General features: G+C 49.7%; 1 long non-coding RNA gene across 1 annotated transcript in view; it reads right to left on the bottom strand.

Moving 5' to 3' along the window:
* Nucleotides 1–11,261, bottom strand: part of LOC144719500 (uncharacterized) — a 44,283-nt gene extending 33,022 nt beyond the window's left edge. The window contains exon 1 of the long non-coding RNA XR_013585606.1: nucleotides 10,304–11,261. This is a non-coding gene — a long non-coding RNA (uncharacterized LOC144719500). The remainder of the gene's footprint in view (nucleotides 1–10,303) is intronic.
* Nucleotides 11,262–24,528: the final 13,267 nt, after the last annotated feature.

Consider the following 24,528-nt stretch of genomic DNA (forward strand, 5'->3'; position numbering starts at 1 on the left):
TCTGTCATGGCCGCCGTAGAGATATATTTTTTTTACTATTTTCCTTATTTGTATTTCTATGAGAACATTGATATATATTTTTTGTTTAAGTGTACTCTGTATACCGAAAAAAAGAACGTCTCTAGTTTGGCTCGAGTTCCAAACGTATCAGTGCAGCAGCAACAACAGCGGCGTAGGACAGTGTCACTCCGCCTTTCTTGTCTGACGTCACTGCAGCGCTCACAATGCCGTGAGACGAAACTTTCTTCACGGGTCAGCGAAGAGTTAAAATGACGTTTCCACACAACGGGCAGCTCGAAAGAACACAGTAGTTGCTTCGACTTCACTCTCAACCACACACACTGGCGCCTGCGCCATCCGATCTATGACGAGCGAGAACGTCCTTACTCGCCAAATGATTGCGGGGTCGTGTAATAATATTGGGATCTAATATTTTTTTCGTGATGAAAACATAATGGTGTACTGTATACATCCGCAGTATACGTATACCAAGGTAACTGGTGTTCTTGTTGTATACTTTATCTGGAATTCTGGAACATTGAAGAGAACGAAAACCTATGAATGATATCAATAAGATTAATTGTGCTTCATGGGGTGCGGCACTTGCAATCAAACATTTGAGATTAAATTATAACTCAACAGGCAATGCTATTGTACTACAAAGTTTTGGGGGGATGTGTTGTTGTTGTAAATATTGGGTACATTTTTTTTTTAAAAGAGGGGGCCACGTGCTAGTTGGGATTGCGCGTTCGTGTGATGTCACAATGTGCGCGTGTTGTTAAACCGGCCAGCCCCGCGTCACCAGTGAATTCCGTGAGCGACGCACAGACACAGAGAGGGTGAGTGACCACGATGACATCTGAACAAACGAACGATTCCCGTGGAAGGTGAAAACGACTAACTCCCCCCGCCTCCTATCATCAAAGCGGAATGCTCGGGTCCATCACATCGCCAACGCGATGACAAACATAAAGTGAAACAGTGAACACCGATAATTCATTATACCCAGAAAAATTCAAAAATTGCCTTGACGACTAAAATAACAAAATTAAGCATCGTACTACAACTACGAATACTAATAATTTTAGGCGCACAGTGGGTGTAAGAATGCGTCCCAAACAAGCTCGGTTACAAATCCTTTCAATCGTTGTTGCTAAATTAGACCAAGTAACACACACACACATAAAAATCGACCGTGATTTGTGCAATAATAACATTGCCAATGCAACCAAATAAAGCACACAAAACTAAAATCTGGTTCACGAATACGTCCACCACGAGGGCTACTCGAACACAGAACGGTGGAGACCAACAACAACACCCATCCCTCGTCCAGCACCACCGGAGCACACGGTAACAACAACAACAACACGTGCCACACCACCACCAGCAGCACCACCAGCAAACACCAATTCGACGTTGTTCATTTCGCTGACGTCACGTGCAGTGTATTAAAAAAAATGAAAGACCCCCACCACCACCACCACCGCCAAAGACGCATGGCGGGGTTCCGTCACAATCCGCACGGGGCCAATCGGAGACGCGGCCTCGGGCTCGGCCCCCCGCTCAAAAAAAGGGCGGACCGCCTCTTCACTTTGGCGTCAACAGCGAAAAGACCGAGGCCATTTTACACCTGACCAGGAGGAAGGGTGCGGGAGAGGAGGAGGAGGAGAGGGGGGGGGCGTTACGGGGAGAGGTGGCCGGTCCACCACTCTTCTCACTCGGCGCGGTTGTTTCGGAGGTTACACGCAAAGATGATTCCTGCCCTGGTAAAAAATAAATATATAGCAATGAAATAACGCGCTTGGTAAATTGTAAAAAAATAAATAAAACGCAGCGGCGTCGTCGTCCTGAACCCGGCCTCCTGAGTTCGACACCCGGCCACGGGGTCTAGGATCGGTGTTGGCGATGTTCATTTAAGAGGGGGAGCGGTGGTGGCGTGCTCAACGCTCTGTGTCCTGAACAAAGCCCCACCAGAGTTCGATTCCCGTTAGTGACGTCTAAACCTGTAATATCCCCCCCAACGAGCGCCTGCCCACCTCTTACATCAACCACTATTGACCAGCGGAGTGAAGTATGGTTACAAAAAAAACCCGCGTAGCGGAGGACTTCATCCAGAAGCAAAGAGGCAAATCGCAAGGCATTCACCACCGCGGTCCAGGAACGATAATAATATATCATTTTGTATTTGTTTTTTCCCTTCTCATCTCAAAATTTGACTTTTTGTTTGGTTTTATCAAGATCCTGACCTTACGAATTTTTGTCCGTGAACGCTTTTTCACGTTGAAAGAGGCCCCACGCGGCCTATGACCTCGCCAGTACACAGCGAACGCGAACCAGTGGGTGGACAACTCCCACGGTGGAGAACCATCCCGCCAGACGGCGTCGCCCCTTCAATTGTAATTAACAATACGGTTTTAGCCGCAAACCTTTTAGCCTCACGATATAGTATTATTAGTCCGATGCGTGTGGGGAAGAGTCACACGCGGCAATAATCCGTGTAGCAATAGCACAGCCTCCATAAGCATAGCGTTTGTCACAACTCGACAGTGAACCACAACGCGTACACGTGTGTGTGTGTACGTACTACTGTGTACGACGTTTCGTGGCCTAGCCCTGTAGTTGCAGTTCACGGTGGTGGTGTTCCTGCCGTGGTGTCGCTGCGTTTGTGTGCCGCTTAGGACCCGTGGGCTTGGGTCGCTGGTGTTTGTGGCGTTGCTGTATTCGCGGTTTGTGTCGCTGTTATATTTCGCGGTTTGATTTGTGTCGCTGTTACGTTCACGGCTTGTGTCGCCGTTGTGTTCGTGGCTTGTTGTCGCTGTTGTGTTCCTTGTTTGTGCCGTCCCTGTTACGGTCTGCAGCGTGTGTCGTCACCGTTAAGTCAATGCTTGGCGTTGTCGCTACTCGTGTCACAAGTGTTTGTGTTGTTCGCTACCGCGCTTAGCGTTGCGACATTAAAAACAAATCGGAGCGACAACGCTGCCGCGTCCGTTGTCAACAAAGCACACGACGGGGTCTGTGTCTGCTGCACCGCAGTCCCTACGGTTGGAGGCACTCTTCGTGTGAATACACCACTCCACTATCCTTACACGCATCGTTGCAAGCGATCGTTCACCATTTCTGTCGAGTAGAACTCATCCGATATATCGCTAGTGCATAAAGCGCCCGAACGATATTGTCCACACACTTACCAGTGCGCGCATTTTGACAGTGATGTTTTACACTTGGCGCTGGTTATACATTGCGTGCGTGTGCGCAGCACCCCTTGGCAACGTTTCGTCGTCGTTATTATTATTTCGACCACGACTCGTGTGCGTTGACTAAAGTCGAGACGTGTTCTGGTGGAGGGAGGGGGGTGTACCGAGCAGACCCAGAGGGCGCGCTTTCCACCGGCTCGATCGTCGCACTCTCACGAGGGGCACGCGGCCGACTAGAGGCGGCATTAACAAAACAACGTGTGGATGGAACGTCGTGATTTGTTTTGATTTTAGTTCCAACTACGCGACTTTACCGAAAGAACCAAACAGTATGTGGATGGAACTTTTTAGACTGAGCTCTTTCCCCCGCCCACCCAATCGCCGTCGTGACGACATCGTTCACTCGGGTCGTTTTGACCATACTTCACCACGTCTTCTATGCGTCAGGGGTATATGATGTACGTGTCGGCGAGGCTGACACTTAATCGCAAGAGGGGGGGGGGGGGAGGTGGTGTGTGGGTACACACACACAACAACGTACGCACACCAACACACAAGTATGCGTGCGAAAATAAAAACGGGCTACAACGCACACAGAAATTACATGAATCGCATTGCTTGACATGATAGGTATACACCAGATAGCCACACACCACACTACACTCACGTACGCACACCAGGGCGAACGTGCATGCACACAGGCTCGTACACAATGATTACGCGTGAACACGACGCCACGCGTCCCATACGTACAGCGCACACAAACACGATGTACATACAGCACCGCATACACACGCACACACCAATATACAGACAACCGTATGGCTACTTAAGAGCACACACACACACCACACACGATCATAATGCACACGACGTATACACCACGTACGGTATACGTAACACATGCACACGCTGAACACAGAAACACGTAACATGCGTAAACACACGCGTATGTGGCGTGTTGTGCTGCCGTATGCACAACGTACACCACACGCCACATACACAAACACATGCACGTCACCTATGCACACTCAAAACAAGCGCACACTAAGCAATGTAGGCACACACACCACAAACAACACACGCACACCACGCCGTACACAAGACATCACACACGTACACCTAACACACACAATACGCAACACACAATGCACATGGACAATACACACAATAACCACGTGCATTCAAACACACACACACACAGCATCCCACATATACACCACCCCGTACAAGTACACACCACCACAGACAAAGAGCACACAGCGGAAACACTGCACGTTGTAATACTTTACGTGCACACAACACATTGCACAAGATTCAATACAACATATAGACAGAGTATATCACATGCATACATTAAACTGTACACAACACACATACAGCGCACGTGGATATTACACGACACACACACACACGTACAAACAGCACACACGCACACACTCTCTACCCATGCGCGTCATATTCAGTCGGCAGACAAACAACACACCACATACGTAGACTACACAATACGCCGCACACACCAAACAAGTAAGGATACATATACGTAAACACAAGAATACACACAGCACACATGTACCGTTACACACACATATTACATACAAAGTCCACACACGCGAGTCACACCACGCACAGCACATCAAAAGTGTACACAAAACAACGTAGTGTATAGTAAAGCAATGTAAAACACAGGACGTAGCACAACTACAAAATGCAAATGTACCGCATATGCAGCACAATGTAGTCGAATGACACACTAAACAACGCAGAGTACACAAAGAACACATCACATGCGGACAACACAAAGACAATCATAATTCGCGTGCTCACCACGTTGCACTGAGTGTACGTGTTGTTAGTGATGCCTGTCGTTAGTGTTGATACACAATGTGTATGATACAACACACACACACACAATATGCGAGGTACGGTGCACACTTCAGGAAGGCACCCCGAACACAAAATAAACCATAACACACATCACACTCACACAGAACACAAACACAATACAGTACTGCCCAGGAATAAACCACGTATATACACAGCACGTCACACAGATATAGCTAACACATCACCTTCAACACACGATACGCGTAAAACACACACAGGCAATTCTCACACACACATAAATACGTACATATATGTTACACATACAGCAAGCCACAAAATAATAACTCGCGACACACACAAACCGGGTGTACACACCACATGGGCACCAGCGATTACACACAGGCCTAGACCAATGCACACGACACACAAACAGCAAACCGCATGAAATCCATCGCACACACACAAGACATGCGGCATACACACACCACAACGTACATAAAACACACCCCACGCACACAGAAAATAACATAAAAGACACTACACACACGACACAGAACACACCATCGACCACACACAACATAGACCACACACCACACACACAATCAAAACACCACGCTACATCACCAGAGGGCAACACACGTATGTATATGTACGGTATGTTGAACTTCTTTCGCACCGTACGTAGCCAACCGTGCACAGACGCCACCACAGAGGGGGGGGGGGGGGGCTAGACGATGCCACACCAGCTCTCCTCCTCTCTCCAACCTCCTCCACCTCGTCAACATCACCTGCAGAGCGGAGCTATTACCCACCTCAACCACCACCACGGCCACCACGGCACAGCCATCGCTTCCTTCCCGCTGCCTGCACTCGCCCGGGTCATCTCTACTGCCTCGTGATGAGTTACCAGTGCCGCATCCTCAAATATATTCGGCCATCAGCAGCAGCAGCAGAAGCCTTGATCCACCCATTGCTGGATGAATGCCCCCCACCCACCTCGCCTCCGCAAGCCACCAACCATCCGGAATGCAAACGTCTCTCTACATTACATATACAATCATCATGTGCGTGCTAATAGTGCATGCTATCAAGCTGCAGCTTCAGTTAACTTATAAAATGAATAGCAGGTTCACGTGACGATTTTGACAATATCGCTGGCGGGCGGGCGGGCGGGGAAGCCTTTTCGCCATTTGTTTACACACGCAACCTGTTATTCAGCTTTAGTTGTGTTCTTTAAAAGACGTGCCGAGCACGCTTTGATTTACGTCGTGGCTGCTTGCGCAGAAGGTACAACACACGCTTGTTTGTGTCAACATCACCGCGTTTCCGGCACGCACCACGCACGGCTCGCCAGTGAAAGTGCTTCACCGTCACGCGCGCGGAGGCGCGTGAACTGCCACGGCTGTCGGGCCTAAAGCGGGCTAACCTTGCTACGGTTTCGTCAATGAACGTCAGCACTCGGGGAGACAAAGGCGGATGGGCGCCGCGGTTTTTTTTTTATCAACATCAACACCCGCACCCACCCCGGATCCGGCCATCATCGGCTCTCGCTAAACCAGCAATTGCCCCCAACAAGACGATCGTACGGTATCGTGTCGGGCTATAGCGAGGGCAATCATCGTATTTTTGCGCTTGTGTGTGTGCGCTGTATAATACAGATTCGGGTGCAAACAGGACTGTGTCCATTCGGTTACATGGACTGGTGTCATCATCACAATCGGCATCACGTTCATTATCATCATCATCAGCAGCAGCAAGTAGTGTGAAGCGGTCGCTACGACCAAGTGAGACGACGACGACGACGTCGGATATCGGGTGGCGCTCACGGGCCAAGAATTGGCGTGCTGCGTGCTGCCGCGGCGCGTGGTGCGTTGAAAGGCGAAGATTCGCCAGCTCCCTTGTGCTCTTCCTTACCTTGGGTGGGCCAATAATGCACAAGGCAGTGATGGTGGTGGTGGTGCTAAAGGATGCGACGGTGAGGTAGGGGGGGATAAAGCACGACGATTGTAAAATGGATGGGCAATGCACAAAACAGGCGCGGCGGTGGCGGCGATATCACAAACGCTCGTCGCCCCCGTTGGTGTTCGTCGTCGACGGAGGATGACCATCGCAGCCGACGTTTACAATCGGCAAAAGAACGCTTGCTATACATTTAGTTGACACCGCGTGCTTGCTTTACACTATAGTCATCCGTAATGCGGTAGTAATTAATTTTACTGCAGTAATATTAATAGCATTGATTGATTATTTTTAACGTCCCATTTTAGTTTCATTACGAGAAAAGAGCGGAGCAGTCTTTGTGTGTGTTTTTTAACGCGAATCGCCGGACGCTTTGGGAATATCGACTTGTTCCGACCCATTCACAACCCCCCTCTCAGCCCCAACAACCCCCCGAACCCCCCCCCCCCCACCACAATATAACATTTACTTATACACCATTACATAATACACGTGTTACGCACACAACTTGAACAACAATTGGAAAGCGACCAAGACGCGGAAATTGGCACGCCGTACACTATCGGTGGCGCGTCGATTCATATTTACACAGAACCCGCGCCTCCCCCAACTCTCGTATAGCCCCCAACTACAACCATTGACTGTTGGCACACACACAAAAAAAGTGTTAACGAGCACCTTAATTAATATGTTTCACAGAGACGTAGACAAACAACGGGTCACGTGCGGGGACGATGAGCGAGTCGGGCGATTGTGGTCGATCTTGGGTCGTTCCAATTGGAAGTGAAAGTGTGGTTAATGTGGTTAATGTGGTTAATGCGGTTTAAGGCACTGTCCCCCTCCCCTGAACAAAAAGCCATGACTATTGTTGCTGTCAACGCGACCGCATCGTGAAGGACCCGTGTGTGTGTGTGTGCGACGAGGCCACGGCAAAAATGTCGTGAGCAAGCGGTGGGTGGTAAGGACTTGCCGCGCCATCGTCGAGAGGAGCGCGTGCAATAACTTAACGATGCATTTTGCTATCGTCGTTACAAGAACGTGATTGCACGTTTGTGATATACAGCGCCTATGGAATAAACAAATAATGCAAAATGTATTCGTGGTAAATCGTTCATTTGTGAAGGCAACAACGTTGCGAGTGTTCAAGTAAGGCGATCTCAAAGGTGCTGCACGTGTTTAGTAAGGCGATGTCAACAGCGTGTATGAGATTGGTTAAGGTCATCTCAACGATGTGTATGCCGTTATAAGGGCCATCTCTATAATGTCCATCGTGTTTAGTAAGGCGATTTTCAACGTGCGCGTGTATGACATTACTAATGCCATCTCAACAGTAGCATGGGATTAGTAAGGCCATCTCAACTATGTAGTGAATGCGTACAGTGAGGTCATCCATATAATGCCGTGTGCGTGTGTAGTAAGGTTATCAACAATGCTGTACATGTTATGTATTATAGTAAGGCCATGTCAGCATTTCCGTACACGTGTTTAGATTATATAATCAGTGTCCTAAGACTACGTCCATCACTTAAATGCAGTGAGCATGTGTATATTAGGACACAAAGCAAGCACGCGTACGTCATACGACGCGTCAATATCACGCAAAGATTTAAACACATTTGTCATCAAAACTGACCATATTATGCGACGTTTCGAGCAATGGGCCTTCTGCATAGCACACAGAGAGGTCGATTAATGAACACAGCTAGTAACCACGTGCGGGCTAAAAACACAAATCTATCCTCGTGATGTAAACGCGTGCGCCAACTACCAAAACGCATCCAATCAATGTCCTAAACATTCGGTGAGGCCGACGACACGAACACGTAGCAATTGAGCACTTCAAGCGATAACCACTTTCACTGCCAACAACAAGCACACGATGGCAACTCCCAAGTAATTTGTAGCAGTAAGCAAGTTGCGCGGCGTTTTCGTTTGTCGCTTAATGTGACTCCAGCCGCGCCACGCACACCTGTAGTAGTGCATAGTAAGGATGCACTGCCATCAGTGCAGTTAGTAAGCACGTGTGTGTGTGTGGTCTTGGCTAGAGAGTGCCGCTGGCAAGTTACACATCTGCCCCGCGATGCTTATGTAATGCCCGTGCCGTCCAATACGCAAGCAACCCGTTCGTCGTTGCTGGTGGTGGTGTTATGATGCGCGTCGAGGAGGTGTGTTGTTCTCGTGAACGCACGTGCCCACACAGGCCTTGTTCACGTGCCAGGGGGTGGCTGTTGCCGATGGATATGCTTGTTCGTTCACTGGAAATATGATGTTTTTTCTCGGCACGTGTGGTTTTTGTTTAGGCTACACACGCTCGCTTTTGTGCGCAGGAAAACTAATCTGAACACGGAAAGCGTGTAACGGTGAAATAAGCGCGTCCGAAGCGCGTTATTTACCAACGGGATGTGCAAAGGGCACGGTGCCACGTTATTTAAATATGCATTTCCCAGCAATATATTTGTGAATTTGAAATGCCACTTTTTGGTGTGTAAAAACGTGTAAAAGCGCCGACAAAATGATACCCGTGCAGTGCGCTTTAGACCTGCCCTTACTGAACGCGCGGCCTTTGCAAAGCTACGCTACACTGTAAATACAAACGTCTAACGTTTCAGGTGACGACCCTTTTTCAGACCAGATAAGAACATTAATTCGGTACAAATTGTTACATTAAACGGCATCTACGAAGGATGTCTTTATATAAATACGCCATCAAAGCACAGTGAAAGCCATAGGCAAGCCTTAATACACAAAAAAACACTCAATTCATACACCCTACTGAATTTTTTTGTGCTTGCCGTTGCAAACGTTACAGCCCTAGAAAGAACATGCAAGAGACGACAATTCGGTGAATTGTTCGGGGGGGGGGGGGTGGAAACCTCTCGCGGGGTGGACACCCGAGTTAGTCGACCCGCACGTGCGAAATCGCGCTGGGGGGGGGGGGGAGGTGGTGGTGGACACGGCGTGATCGGCCCAACCACCGCGTCCGCTCGCTGCGCGCACACGCACAGACAGCAGCACCCACACACGAAGCACGCCACCGCGCATCGCATTAAGGCGAAGAGCAACTACTGTACTCGACTGGACTCGCGAAACAGCCCAGACGAGACACGGGGCACTCGTGTTAATACTTCCCAACCCCCCTCTCCCCCCCCCGAAACAAGCTCGCTACGTAGACTGTTGCACGCACAGAGCGTGGCGTAAAAGTCGCGCACACCAACACAAAGCAGCTGTATTGTGTATAGGCTGGTGCGCGCGCATCCTGTGCTGCTACCATCTATCCATGAGCGTGGCACAACTCACACACACGCACACACACGCCTTACCCTCTCGGGGTGACCATCTCCGATGCCAGGCGTGGAGAGCCCTCTTCAAGTCTAAAAATCCCAGGGCTTGAGAGCGGCGTCTTCAGCTTTTAGTGTGTGTGCGTGTGTCTGTTTTAATGGCGCGGGGGGGGGGTGTTCTAATGCTTTGGCTGGGACATCCTAGAAATGCACACCCAATCTCTTCTTCGACGCTGTAACTATACCTCCCCTCATCCTGCCATGCCACCAAACTCACTCTACACACAGCACCCCCCCCCCCCGAAAACTGTTCTCATCGCAGGCCACCTCCGCCCCCCCCACAATGGCTGAGCGGTCACTCCATCCCGTAATCCACAACAGAATAAAGATAGACGCACAAGCGGACCGCCTCTTGCAAATACGCATCTATACGGCTCGTACGAAATGGGCGACGAATCTTCGCGTTTCTAACATTATCCAGTTTTATAAATGGGTATACGCAACCCCCCCCACTCCCAGCCCCCCCCCATCAAATTGGTACTAAAATAAATCCGGCACAAATTTTGGAGAAATTTTTTTACAATGGGAGGAAAAAATCATCCCACGGACGGCCGCTCGGTCGAGACGTGTGGGGAGGAGGGGGGGGCGCTCGCTGCCGAGAGGCGCGCGGAGTCGTGGAGAACGTGGCGGCGGTGGTGGTGGTGGAGGAGGCTGCTGCTGTCGCTGTTTGTCTGCCTCGCGACGAGATATAATCTCCCCCCACCCACCCCACCACCAGCAGCAAAACTCACAATGTCCACGCATCTTTTATCTTCCGTGCAGAGCCATCCCTTCTCTGCAATCCCCGCTAGCATCATCGCCGCCATCCGCTGCAGGTCTTCATCGCTGTCACCCCCCCCCCTCTCTCTCTCATGTCCGTGTGGCCGAACCACAACCGCCCCCCCTCCACCTCCCTCCCCACCGTCACATCCCCCCCCGTGCTCCTTCCACCTGTCCTCGATCTTCCCTCGAACTCTCTCCTCCCTACCACTACCGACCCACGTCCTCCCACCCCCCCACCCCCCAATCTCTTGCATCCTCCACCATCTTCCACAGCGCATGATGGAACCTGGGAGCCTCTCCACCGCCCCCGACCCCAACCCCATCCGCCCTCGCGACTCGGCGGTGGCGGTGGAAGAGTGGCACGAGACGAAGAAGAAGCCGCGATGGGGGGCGCGGAGCAGAGCGAGGAGTGGAGCGGCAAGGAAGGGGGGGGGGGGGCAGGGGAGAGAGGGGGGGGCAGAGCGACAGAGATGGAGGGGGGCAGAGGGAGAGAGATGGAGGGGGGCAGAGGGAGAGAGATGGGGGGGGGCAGAGGGAGAGAGATGGGGGGGCAGAGGGAGAGAGATGGGGGGGGGCAGAGGAAGAGAGATGGGGAGAGGAAGAGGGAGTGGGGGGGGGAAGAGGGAGATGGGGGGGGGAGTAAGAGGGAGATGGGGGGGGTGGAAGACGCGAGTGGAAGACACGGACGCGGATGGAGACTAAAGGGAAGACGTTCGGAAGAGGAGAGGCGAGCGGGCGGGCGGTTTGAGAGGGGAGGAGAGACGACGAGGAAAGTGAGGACAGGCAGCGAGAGAAGGGAGCACACGTTGCGTGGAAGGGCCAATGAAGACGGGAGAGGCACGGAGGAGCGAGAGGCACGGAGCGATGGTGGTGGGAGGGGGAAAGGAAGCGAGGAGAACGGCAAGAGGCAAACGGCGGAGCAGCAGGCAGGGCGAGATGGGGCGAGAGAGGGGAAAAACACGAGATGGGAGCTGATGAGATGGTGCGAGAGCAATGGGGACGGAGAGAGGGGGGGGATGCGTGGCGGGAGGGAGGGAGGAGGGGTGTGGAGGAGGAGGGAGAGCGGACCGAGGATGGAGAATGCGAGAGAGGGGAGACGAGAGAGAGAGAGGGAGGCGGTGGGGGGAGCGCGCGTGGAGAGGCGGGAGAAGAGAGGGGAGAGAGAGCGCGCAGAGAGAAAAGAGGTTTGCGAAAACACACAACTCTTCCAAAAAAATCCCCAACTTACAAAAAAAAAACCCACCCACAAACAGCGCGCAAACGCAACAAAAAAAAATCACAACTTTTTTTTTTGGTCTCGATGGCGATTTATAAAATAAAATCACAATAGAGGAAGATCAGCGGGGGAGGAGGAGGGGGGGTGATGAAAAAAAATATTTTAAAAAAATATTCACATTTATACATCTTCGCTGCTTTGCCCAGGGAGAGCTCCCCCCTCTCTCTCTCTACCCCCGCTGCACAGAGGGGGGAGAGAGTCAGGGGGGGGAGGTAGTGGGGGGGTAGTGGGGGATAGGGGGTGGGGGTCAGGGGGGGGTAGTAGGGGGGGGCAGAGAGAGGGGACCCAGCGATGGGGGGTGGTGGTGGGAGACGTCGCGACAGAGAGCAGGCAGGAAGGAAGGAAGACGGTCGAAGGGAGAGCCGCGGTGCTAGCCCAGGGAATAGGAGAAGACACCGAGGAGAGGAGGGGGTGGGCGATGAAGGAAGGAAGGAAGGAGGATGAGCGAGAGGGGAGTGAGTGAGGGAGTGAGGAGGAGGCCGCCGCCACCACCACAACCACCGCCGCACCCTCCATCTTGCATTGCTCGCATTCCGCGCGCGTGGGGGGGGGGGTGGAGTGGGGGGGGGCCCCCGCGCGCGCCATGCAACGCGCGCTCCCATTGGCGCGCAGCGGGCGCTTTGAAATGCAAGCCGCGCGCCCATTGGCTGAGCCGCGCGCACGTGACCGCAAATTAATGAAGAAGAATAGATGCAGGGTCGGGAGAGGGGGAGGGGGGGATGCAAAAAAAAATGGAGGGGGAGGGCTTCTTTGGTTGGGATGAGAGAGGGGAGGATGTTGGTGGTGGTGGTGGTGGACAGAGAGTTTGTTGGTGGATGACGAGGGAGGAGATGATGGTGGTGGTGTTGGTGTGTTGGGCAAAGACGAGATGAAGGGTATATAGAACGATGATGGTGATGATGATGGGGAGGTTGTGTGGCACCGTGGGGTGAAGAAATCTGAAGGTTGTGGCAAAATTGTGTGCAAGTGTCGTCGAGATGGCCGAGTCTCGACTAGTGTTCCCACCGTCGCTTTTCGCTGGGTATTTACAATTTGTGTGAGGGACGGTGGGGGGTTGGGGGTTAATTAAGTACAACTTATTTAGCACGGGCATTTGGGCTGAGGACATCGTCGAGTGGGCAGAGTTCGAGAACGGCCAGATATTCACAGCCACCACTGAATGTTAAATCTTAAGAGGGTTACAAATATTGTTGTTTTAACTTGCTGACCCGCCCATACTGGACGTATGTGAAAAAGAGCTTCATAGATCATCAGATTCCTGCAGTCTTTAGTAAAGATGCTGATTTGGAAGATCACTTGGCCCTTTGACCCACGCTGGTTATGAAACTCATGTGATGCCGACTATTTTAGGTTTCCTGACATTTGTCAGTTCGTAATATGATCCAGGCCTATTTCAGACAAAATGCACAGATTTAGACCGTCGTTCATTTGCACAAACGAATGCTATTAAATAGCAGGATCGCAAGGAGGTCACGACAGTTTGGGGCAGCCTTCATCCAGCAGTGGAGCATGGCTGCTGATAATAAAAGGCATTTAGGACTCTTTTAATAATTAGGAAGGAAAAACAATCTCACGTGATAAATGACATCCAATCACATAATATCTCTAAAGAGAATATTTGTAAAAGCATCCATGACTTGTATGACGAGGAAGGGAAAAACATGCACGTCATCAATTTTGTAAAATCTCGAATGCACTTTTCAATAAGAAGCATCCAGTTGTGAACATGTGGACATTTGAGAACTCGAAATTCATTGGGGAGAATAACTTTTAATAAAAATTAAATACCATACATATCTTTACATTTATATAAATGTAGTTTATTCTACATATTTAAAGTGGATCTTCAGTGATAGTTACGGGTTTTTTTATCCTTCAAATTGCTAGGTGAGTTGCATAGTCTATTCTTTGCCTTGTATTTCCCTTTAATTTCTTTTCAGATTTGCCTGTGATCTCAATAGGACCTCAACCGATTTAACTTGGATAATATATTTTATTGAATCCCCCCACATCCCTTGTTTAGCTTTTGTAACTACTCTTGAGGTGCCAAATCTATTGACAATCTGAATAATATGTTGTATCTACACATGACCAATGGAAATGGGTGCTTTTACAAAAGTAAAAAAACGGACAACTACCTTGTTCACTTTTGGTAACGATGTTAAAACCACTTAACCTCTAACTACTTTAAATGTAATGGTATACGTTTACTTTCAGCCACGTGTCAATTCACTGCTGGATTAATTTAATCCAGCTTCAAATCCATTTGTCGAGTAACGTTTGCTGTCTACCTCCCAACCATTAAATGTCCTTCAACCTCCCCTTTACGACCAGGTATATAGCTATATAGAGCATTGGCCTTTATTTAAGGTAAGAGCACATGGAGACCAGCAGTTTCTCTTCCATGTCTGCCTTCAAAGACATGTAGAAGATACTCATTAACCTCTCACCCAAACACTAACGGTGGCTCTGACAAAAACCACGGATGCTTCACACAAAACAATGCAACCCGGTGGAAACTTCGGATTTAAAGATAGCCCAAGCTCATCCCTGCAGGGATTCCTCTACCACCGTTAAAGTTTATAGTTTTTGGATTCTAACCATGGCAAAAGTGTGTGTGGATAAGTAACTGATAAGTATATATGTACAGAGAGAGAGAGCTGGTCTTTATTTATAACCAGGTAAGAAAGAGTCCATTGAGACCAGAAGTGTCCTTTTCATGTCTGCCTTCAAAGACACTTATCATCCAACCACTAACTTTACAAAAACAGTTAAGACAGGCACGGCTGTGGCAACCAAGCCCACTACTGCATACCAAAACAAATGTTAACCCTGGTTTAAACAACATAGGATGCAAATATAAACCGAGCTGATCCCTCCAGGGATCCACTACTTAGTACTGTTGGAAGGTTGGAGATGTGGCACTGTGGACCCAAACCGTGGTCAGATTGCTCCTCTCTTTGTGGATTAAGAAGTGAAAAGAGGAAAAGAAAACTATTCAAACGCTGCGTGGAAAGCTTCTGCGCATATATGGTTACATCACTTCCTGTCAGGTGTACACATTAAACTGGTCTATGTGGCGGTTGTAGACTAGCAAAACACAATGGGTAAGACGTTTGAAAGGTGTGTCGTGAGACTTGATATGACACTTGCTAAATTAGTTATGTGCTATTAGTTGAAATATTATATCGTTCTAAAAGCAGTAAAATAATTTCACTTGGCCGAGCGAGCGTCCCTCCGTCGGCCAGTTTTGTTAAACCCTGTGACGTGGCCACATTTTTTTTTCAAATGCCTGCTCTGCAAAATGTATACGAGTAGAGGCAATGGTATTTGTGTATAGACAATGATATTCAATGTCTATACACAAATATACACGAAATGACACAAGGTTAGGGTCCAAAAGCAAATGTCTTTGCACGGAAACCCCCCCCCACCCACCACCAAGCTAAATTCAGTTATTTTGAAAAAGGCAGTCTTAAACTGGCTTACATATGGTTTAATACGTAGGCTTTCGCGACCAATATCATCCATAATAGAGTATTTTTTTGGTTAGACCGTGTAAATATATAAATGTCGTACTCGGATTGTAAATGTTGTGGCTTGGCTCTCCAACACACCGGTGTGCTGTACTAGTGACCAATTGCCACGTTCTGCTTACGTGACAACCCTTACTAATTGGCTGTGTCGGGTGGTGGCGGGTTTAAACGACACATTTATATATTTACGCGATCTAACCCAAAAACCTCTATTATGGGTTACATTTATGTTGTGCGGATCAACAACCACGTTGTTGCAGGCACTGTTATCCCCTGTTATGCAATTCTAAACAATACATTTGATTTAAATCATGTTAACACGTGTGAAGACGTGGATGTGCCTTGCCTTGTCTTATCAAACTATTTATTTATACTTATGCCATTGTCATTAGCACAATGGTCGTTTAATTTCCTTCAATAGCAAGATGTTGACTTGCCCCCATCAAGAATAAATCTTTCAGTAATTTCACAGCTTTGCCAGCAAGCTTGTCTTGTGATGTAATTGTTTCTGTTACGTACGGTACACATGTGTTCATCACTCCTAATGATTCACCTTTTAGATTCTGCGTGGATCGCTCTTGGAAATGAGCAATTGCACTCCACATTAGATTGGTTTCCCACCCGGCTTAAATTACATTACTGAATTGTAAAATACAATTTTTCGTGCAATATATGAGAAGCACCACCTTAAAGGGAAGACATAATAGGGTGACGTTTCAGGTCATGTCCCTTCTTCATAGCACGTGCAGAAGGATCATTGCTATGCACTATGAACGAGGACCATTGCACAAAACGTCGCTTATTATATATTCATTTTTAAGGCCACAGTGTTATTGCCTCTTGACAAATACGTTCATTATTTCGATATTGTTGATTGTGCAACACTGACAGCACACCCAGTATCACCAAATAATTTGTTATATTTTAATACGTGTGTGTAGATACATTTACCGTTGATATTCCTCAATATTGTATGACATTGCAATTTAGATCATTTTACATAAAATTAAGTATTTCCCAGGCCTACAAATTCACAACTCGGATCCCGACTCATCGGACCAGCTGGTGTGACAATCGCTATACACCGTGCACAGGTGTAGTCGAGTGGCTGGGCCGATCTCTGACCCCAAGGTGAAAATCCAGCAATCATAATCTCTACTCACCGTGCGTGTGTCCCCGTGTTAACTCCATCATAGGTACGAAAACATCATTGTTTTTGTTTTTAAAGGCATCAACGCGTTAAATATACTACAACTCACACGAGAATATTTACCAGCATCCGATACGCGTGTTTGTTTAACACACCAAGAGACGCGTTATAACACGAAAACACAATGCAAATCACGCGAATGCGGTAACACGGGGTGACGTAACGATGTTATTCTTTTTCTTGACAGCATCAAACCGGCACAAGACGACGGACGGCGTGGGCAATTCCCGTCCCGCGATCGCAACGCGTGCAATGTGCGCGTGAAGCCACCCGCCGGTAGCGAGTACTCCTCGCTGTGTAATAGACAACGCCGAGGTTGACGTTCAGTGGACGTGTTGGCATTCGCACAACCACACACACACACTCGCTCTCAAGAAGGCAAATGCGACCCTCTGCGTTTGGTCAGTTGTGGAGCGCGGAGAAAATGGCAGGCGGGCGATTATATAGGTGAAGGAATGTCCAGGAGGAGGAGGAGGGGGGGGTGAAAAACGACAGCGCGCTCGGTGCCAAACCCGCGCTCGTTTGGGAAGACAAAGGTGGGCGAGTCCCGAACTCTCATCAAACCGCGGGTAGGTGGTGGTGTTGGTGTTGGTGGTGGTGGTGTTGGTGGTGTTGGTGGCAGAGTGTGCGCAGGTGACGGGGCGCTCGGGATGGAACAACGAGAGCACAGCGAGGGGAAGGGCGTTTGCTGCTGCTGCTGATTCTGCTGCGTGTGGGAATCACGTTCAGCCATGCGCGGGCTTGGTGCTCTGTTGGCGTGAGCTAGCGACGGGGTCGCGATGGAGCACGACGTCTCCTCTCATCTTTCCGCACACCGCCCGCTCAACCTCCTTGCCCGTTACGTTCCTTCACGCACTGCAAGCACGCACACCCCCCCCTCCACTTCCACCTCTCACACAGCCCCTGCTCAACCCGCCAGGAGTCAGCCCGTTTTAGCAGCAGCAGCAGTAGCAGCAGAAGCAGCCGCTTCTATGGACTTTACATAACGCGCGGGTAAACGTTCAACCATTAATGGTGACCCCTTCACCATCCCTCCCTACGCCTTGCACCCCCCCCCACACACTCTCTCTCTATCCCTCCACCCCGACCCCCTTAGCCCCCCCCCCGTCACCCCCCCCCCCCATCAGCACCCCCCCCCCAAGCCCCACCCCTTCGCTCCCCATCACCCATCCACAAGCACCACCACCACCACCCCCCACACATTCACTGTAACTCGCAAGCACCCACCCACCGTCCCCTTTAACAAAAAAAAACCTCCCCATTGTTTATTTATTAGCGTTGAGCAGATCCATTGCAATCCTTTCATTCATAAAAAATATATAAAAGGACGAGCGCAACGTGTATGTATAGACGTAGAGAGATGTACGGGGGGAACGCGGCTTGCAAACATCACCTTGTTACACGATGCGTATGGTGGGTGGTGGTGGCTGGGAGAGTTATACAACAGCGGCGATGGGATTGTAAAGATCGCAGTGGTGTTTTTTTGTTTGTTGTGTTTGTTGTTTGACGCTCGACACTTCAAACGCGCAACGGACGCAGAATTATTGCACGCTGCTGCTGTTGCTGCTGCTGCTGTTGCTGCTGCTGTTGCTGCTGCTGCTGCTGTTGCTGCTGTTGCTGCTGCTGCTGCTGTTGCGTGTACACACAAGCCGCGTGTTGTGTGTACACGCGGGGGGCTGCGTACGCCCAATGCAAATATAACCCCGACACCCAATCCGATGTGAAGGCGAGGGGAGGGAGGTGGCTATGAATGGCACCAACATCAATGTGCACATTCACCGTGTCGAGAATCGCTACAATTTACGTTGTATACGCGTGCCCCCCCCCCACCCACCCCACCCCCCCACACTTTATTAGAGAGAGCTGTATATTTCAACGCAGTATATTATTTGTATACTGTCCGTGTATAATGGTTACAATCGCAACCTTCGTAGACCCATCCACTTGTGCTGCGTCTACGAATCGCCGGTTTCGTTGAAGGGATTAAGGGGGGGGGGGAGGGTCGCGGGTTACCTGCTCCGACACTGACGTTGGCCGAGCGGCGAGACGTGGAAAGTCGCTGTGCGATTGTCACCGACAACGCGAGAGGAACGTCCCGCAAGAGTCTTAACGACGACGACGACAACGAGAAGGAGGAGGAGGCTTGGTTGAAGGCCGCCCTACAGAGCGAAACGGGTCGCGGGGTGGTTGTGGTTCGGGGTGGTGGTTGTGGTTGGGGGTGGTGGTTGGGGGGGTTGACGGGTTCCAGCTTCAAATTGTGGGCAATGTTCGGGAGGCAGGAGAAGGGAACGGGTCGTGCAGTCGACTGCCGCTTGCCGTGCCCGGGAGCGAGCGCGCACGAAACAACAACAAAAACACGCGGCCGTGTTTGTATCTCCCCGGCCTGGGCATTGCCGTTGGACACCCCAACACGTGTTCTCCCTTCCCTCGTTTTAAACACACACACAACACCGCAACTGACCGTAGTATCCCCATTGAGTCCTCTTTATATATTTACATTTGCGACGTTACAATAATAATAATAACGACGACGACGACTACGACGCATCCACCAAAGCGGCGGTGACTGACCGCAGTGGGGGGTGATGGTGACCACCACTTGGTTCGCGTTCTTCAGCAAAAGCCGCCACGCCGGGGAGTTTGGCTGGGAGGAAACGCCATCGTCTAGCAGTCGATTAGCAAAAGGGCCGCACACGTCCGTGGCTGCAATGTCCGTGGCAATCGCTGACCAACCAACCTCTGAACTGCATCAATCCCCCCCCACCTCCATAATCACGACCTGTCGCCCCCAACGAGACCACCACCACCAACAGCAGCAGCAACGTCAACAATCTTGGCCGCCTTACAGATCCAGGCGACCCACAACAGCCCCCCCCCTTAAGTGCCCCCCTTTCTCGGGGTGTCTCTCTCTCTCTCTCATTCCTTCTCTCTCGCTCGCTCCACATCGCTACGCCGCAGGAAGATGTTTGCGTTCGAGCCGCATCTCGGGATGGCTCACCGATTATAATACTACTACTCAGTCACTTTTATACTCGTGGTTATTAGCAGCCGCTGTGTGGAAACACGCACGGGATTGTGTGGTTGTGTGAGTTGTACACGTGGTGTGTGTGGTGTGTGTGGTGTATACGTGGTGTGTATGTGGTGTGTGAGTGATGTACACGTGGCGTGTGTGCTGTGTGTGTGATGTACACGTGGTGCGTCTGTGGTGTGTGTGGTGTACACGTGGTGTGTGTGTGTGTGATGTACACGTGGTGTGTGTGGTGTACAGGTGGTGTGTGTGTGTGATGTACACGTGGTGTGTGTGCTGTGTGAGTTGTACACGTGGTGTGTGTAGTTTGTGTGATGTTCACGTGGTGTGTGTGATGTACACGTGCTGTGTGTGTGATGTACACGTGGTGTGTGTGTGCTGTGTGTGAGTTGTACACGTGGTGTGTGTGCTGTGTGTGAGGTGTACACGTGGTGTGTGTGTGCTGTGTGAGTTGTACACGTGGTGTGTGTGTGAGGTGTACACGTGGTGTGTGTGTGCTGTGTGTGAGTTGTACACGTGGTGTGTGTGTGCTGTGTGTAAGTTGTACACGTGGTGTGTGTGCTGTGTGTGAGGTGTACACGTGGTGTGTGTGTGCTGTGTGAGTTGTACACGTGGTGTGTGTGTGAGGTGTACACGTGGTGTGTGTGTGTGCTGTGTGAGTTGTATACCTGGTGTGTGTGTGGTGTGTGTGATGTACACGTGCTGTGTGTGTGATGTACACGTGGTGTGTGTGTGCTGTGTGTGAGTTGTGTACGTGATGTGTGTGTGCTGTGTGTAAGTTGTATACGTGGTGTGTGTGTGGTGTGTGAGTTGTGTACGTGGTGTGTGTGTGGTATGTGTGAGTTGTATACGTGGTGTGTGTAGTGTGTGTGATGTACACGTGGTGTGTGGTGTGCGTGCTGCGTGAGTTGCACACGTGGTGTGTGTGTGTGGTGTGTGTGAATTGTATACATGGTGTGTGTGGTGTGTGTGAGATGTACACGTGGTGTGTGGTGTGTGTGATGTATACGTGGTGTGTGTGGTGTGTGTGAGTTGTGTACGTGGGGTGTGTGGTGTGTGAGATGTATACGTGGTGTGTGTGTGGTTTGTGTGATGTATACGTGGTGTGTGTGTGGTGTGTGTGAGTTGTGTACGTGGTGTGTGTGTGGTATGTGTGAGTTGTGTACGTGGGGTGTGTGTGATGTATACGTGGGGTGTGTGTGCTGTGTGTGAGTTGTGTACGTGGGATGTGTGGTGTGTGAGATGTATACGTGGTGTGTGTGTGGTTTGTGTGATGTATACGTGGTGTGTGTGTGGTGTGTGTGAGTTGTATACGTGGTGTGTGTGTGCTGTGTGAGATGTTCACGTGGTGTGTGTGTGGTGTGTGAGTTGTATACGTGGTGTGTGTGTGTGGTGTGTGTGTGATGTACACGTGCTGTGTGTGTGAGTTGTATACGAGGTGTGTGTGTGTGGTGTGTGATGTACACGTGGTGTGTGTGTGGTGTGTGTGAGATGTTCACGTGGTGTGTGTGTGATATATACGTGGTGTGTGTGTGCTGTGTGAGATGTTCGCGTGGTATGTGTGTAGTGTGTGAGTTGTACGCGTGGTGTGTGTGTGGTGTGTGTGTGAGTTGTATACGAGGTGTGTGTGTGTGGTGTGTGTGTGATGTACACGTGGTGTGTGTGTGAGTTGTATACGTGGTGTGTGTGTGGTGTGATGCGTTTTAGAGACCGTGGCGCCAAGGTTAAGCAGGGGGAGGGGGCACACGCACACGAGTACACACACACACAGGTATACACATACAATATACACTTACGCACACAAGTACTCACACGAGTACACACACATTCACGGATATACACACGCACACGAGTACACACACAGGTATATATATGTATACACACACACACCTAAAAGTATACGATACACACACTCCTACGGGTATACACACTTCATGTATGCATGCACACGAGCAGATATATATACATGCATGGACATACACATTCACACACGCGCACTCGTCCACGGACATGAACTAAAACATACGTGGTTCTAATCACACGAACACCGATAGACGGACGCACCAGTATACTCAGTCTTAAACAGGTATACACAGGAATATACACACATACACGGGGTGTGTATGTGTGAATCCACACACACACGGATATAATCACACGTTAATCTCTCACTGAGTGTACCCGCGTCGCTGACAATAAGAGTCATCGCTAGAGGTAATAGTATACTGGATGTGGTGTGCAGGGTGCGATATTTTCCGTTTACCCGAAATTAAGGATTGGGGAAACTCTCCTACACACACGGTGCCACGAACACACACGGACACTCACAATACCAACAACACACACACACACGTGCAAGAAGACAAAGATCCCCCGTATAGCCTTAACAGACTGTAGGGGCAAGTGCTGTTAGCGAGCACCTATGAAGGCCGACACGGCACACGAGGGGGTGGGTGGCCAACACCACGTCCGGAGCGGTTCAAATAATCGTCACAAGGTGTTGGCCGTGAGCGGGAATCGAACCCATGTGGCCAGGTTCGTAGCGCAGTGCGCTAACCACTACACGACCGCTCCCCACTACACACACACGTACAAGAAGAACACATGCGCACACACACATACGCACGGTTACATTCACAAGCGGACACATACACCGCATGTAAGCACCAACACAAATCACACGCACAAACTCACACACATACACACAAAGGTGCACACATTCGTACACACACGAACGCTACTACACAGACATCCAAATACACACGCACGTGACACACTTACACACGAACGCATTCACACACAGCTACACAAACACACATCCACCCACACACACGTGAAGGCTAACACACTAACACGCACACACCAACATACAAACGCGTTCACACACATGGCCACACTCACAGATACACACTTTTAATCTGCTTGTCGAATAATAGGTGCAAGGGTTGAAGCATAATTAGCGATCTGCATGTGTTATAACAATATGATGATGTAACGATGTATGGTTATAATGTGATGTGAATATGCGTGTGTTCTGATACTGCAACGTGAAGTAGTTTGAGTCATGCTAGAATAATTCGATCCGATGAAATAACAACCCCAATGCATGTAGCGACGTGATGTGAATATGCGTGTGGTGTTATGACGTGATGTCGTCATGCAACACCACGTGGTGTTACGTAATAACGTGGAATCACGTGGTGTTGCGATGTTATATTGTAATAACGGCACGCGGCTGTTAGAATTATGTGATGCCTTAAAGGAACACAAGCTGGTGGTATTACAACAATGTTACGCAATAATGTAACACCATTCCACACGATATTATAAAGTGTGATGCAATAATGTAGCACCAAATCACGTGGTGTTATGAGTGTTATGTAATAATATAACACCGATCGACGGGGTATTATCGATAGTGATGGTGTTATGCAATCATGGACCACCAAACCACGTGGTTTCACAACAGCGTTATGCATTAATGTAACACCGATCCAGGTGGTAGTTTAGAAGTGTTACGTAATCATGTAACACCAATGAACTTGGTGTTTTAATGGTGTTATGCATACTTAAACACCAGCGGTGTCCTAATAGTGTTATGTAATAATGTAGCATGTGTAATTATAATTTGATGGAACGTAGTGGTAAATAGCAATGTAACACCAGGCGTTGTTCCAGTGGTATGTAATAACAGCGCCTGGTGTATCACCTCAATGGAAATTGTTATAGTGTAATCGTGCAATGGACCCTGTATTATAACGTGATGTAACAGCATAACAGCACGCGGTATAAAACGGTGTGATGTAATCACACAGCACCAATATTTACCGATGTTATAAATAATGCAACACTAGTACAGACGGCGTTATAGAAGTGTTGTGTAACACCACCCTTTGTTACGGCAGTGTTATGTAATAAGGTGAGCCCAATCCGCGCGACGTTCGTGTTACGTAATAACGTATACGCGTGGTGTTATAACGGCGTTATGTAATAATGTGACACCTAACACAATAATACCACCCTATCCTCATGTCACGGCGTAACACCATTCCACGCGTTCTCGTATCATAAATACGCGCAACAATTCAACAGCGCGTGTTACTGCAATACAACGCGACGCAAGGATACAGCCATCGCGTCGAACATCACGTTGTACTATAATGCGGCTGCGAATCAACGGCGGGCGGGCACGCGCTGTTACACGCGTACGCGTTATGTAACAACAATCGCCAGATGGAGACTTCGCGACGCGCTGTCTCGAACGTAACGCACGCAACTTGTGGCCGCTATATCGCGTATAGCGATCAGTCGTCGTCGTCGTCGTCGTCCCCCCGGTGAAACTACAACGTGATGCTAGGGACGAGGAAACCTACCCCCCCCCCTAGGTCAACTCGG

Source organism: Lampetra planeri, chromosome 6 (genome assembly GCF_965212315.1).
Source record: "Lampetra planeri chromosome 6, kcLamPlan1.2.h2, whole genome shotgun sequence".
Lineage (NCBI taxonomy): Eukaryota > Metazoa > Chordata > Hyperoartia > Petromyzontiformes > Petromyzontidae > Lampetra > Lampetra planeri.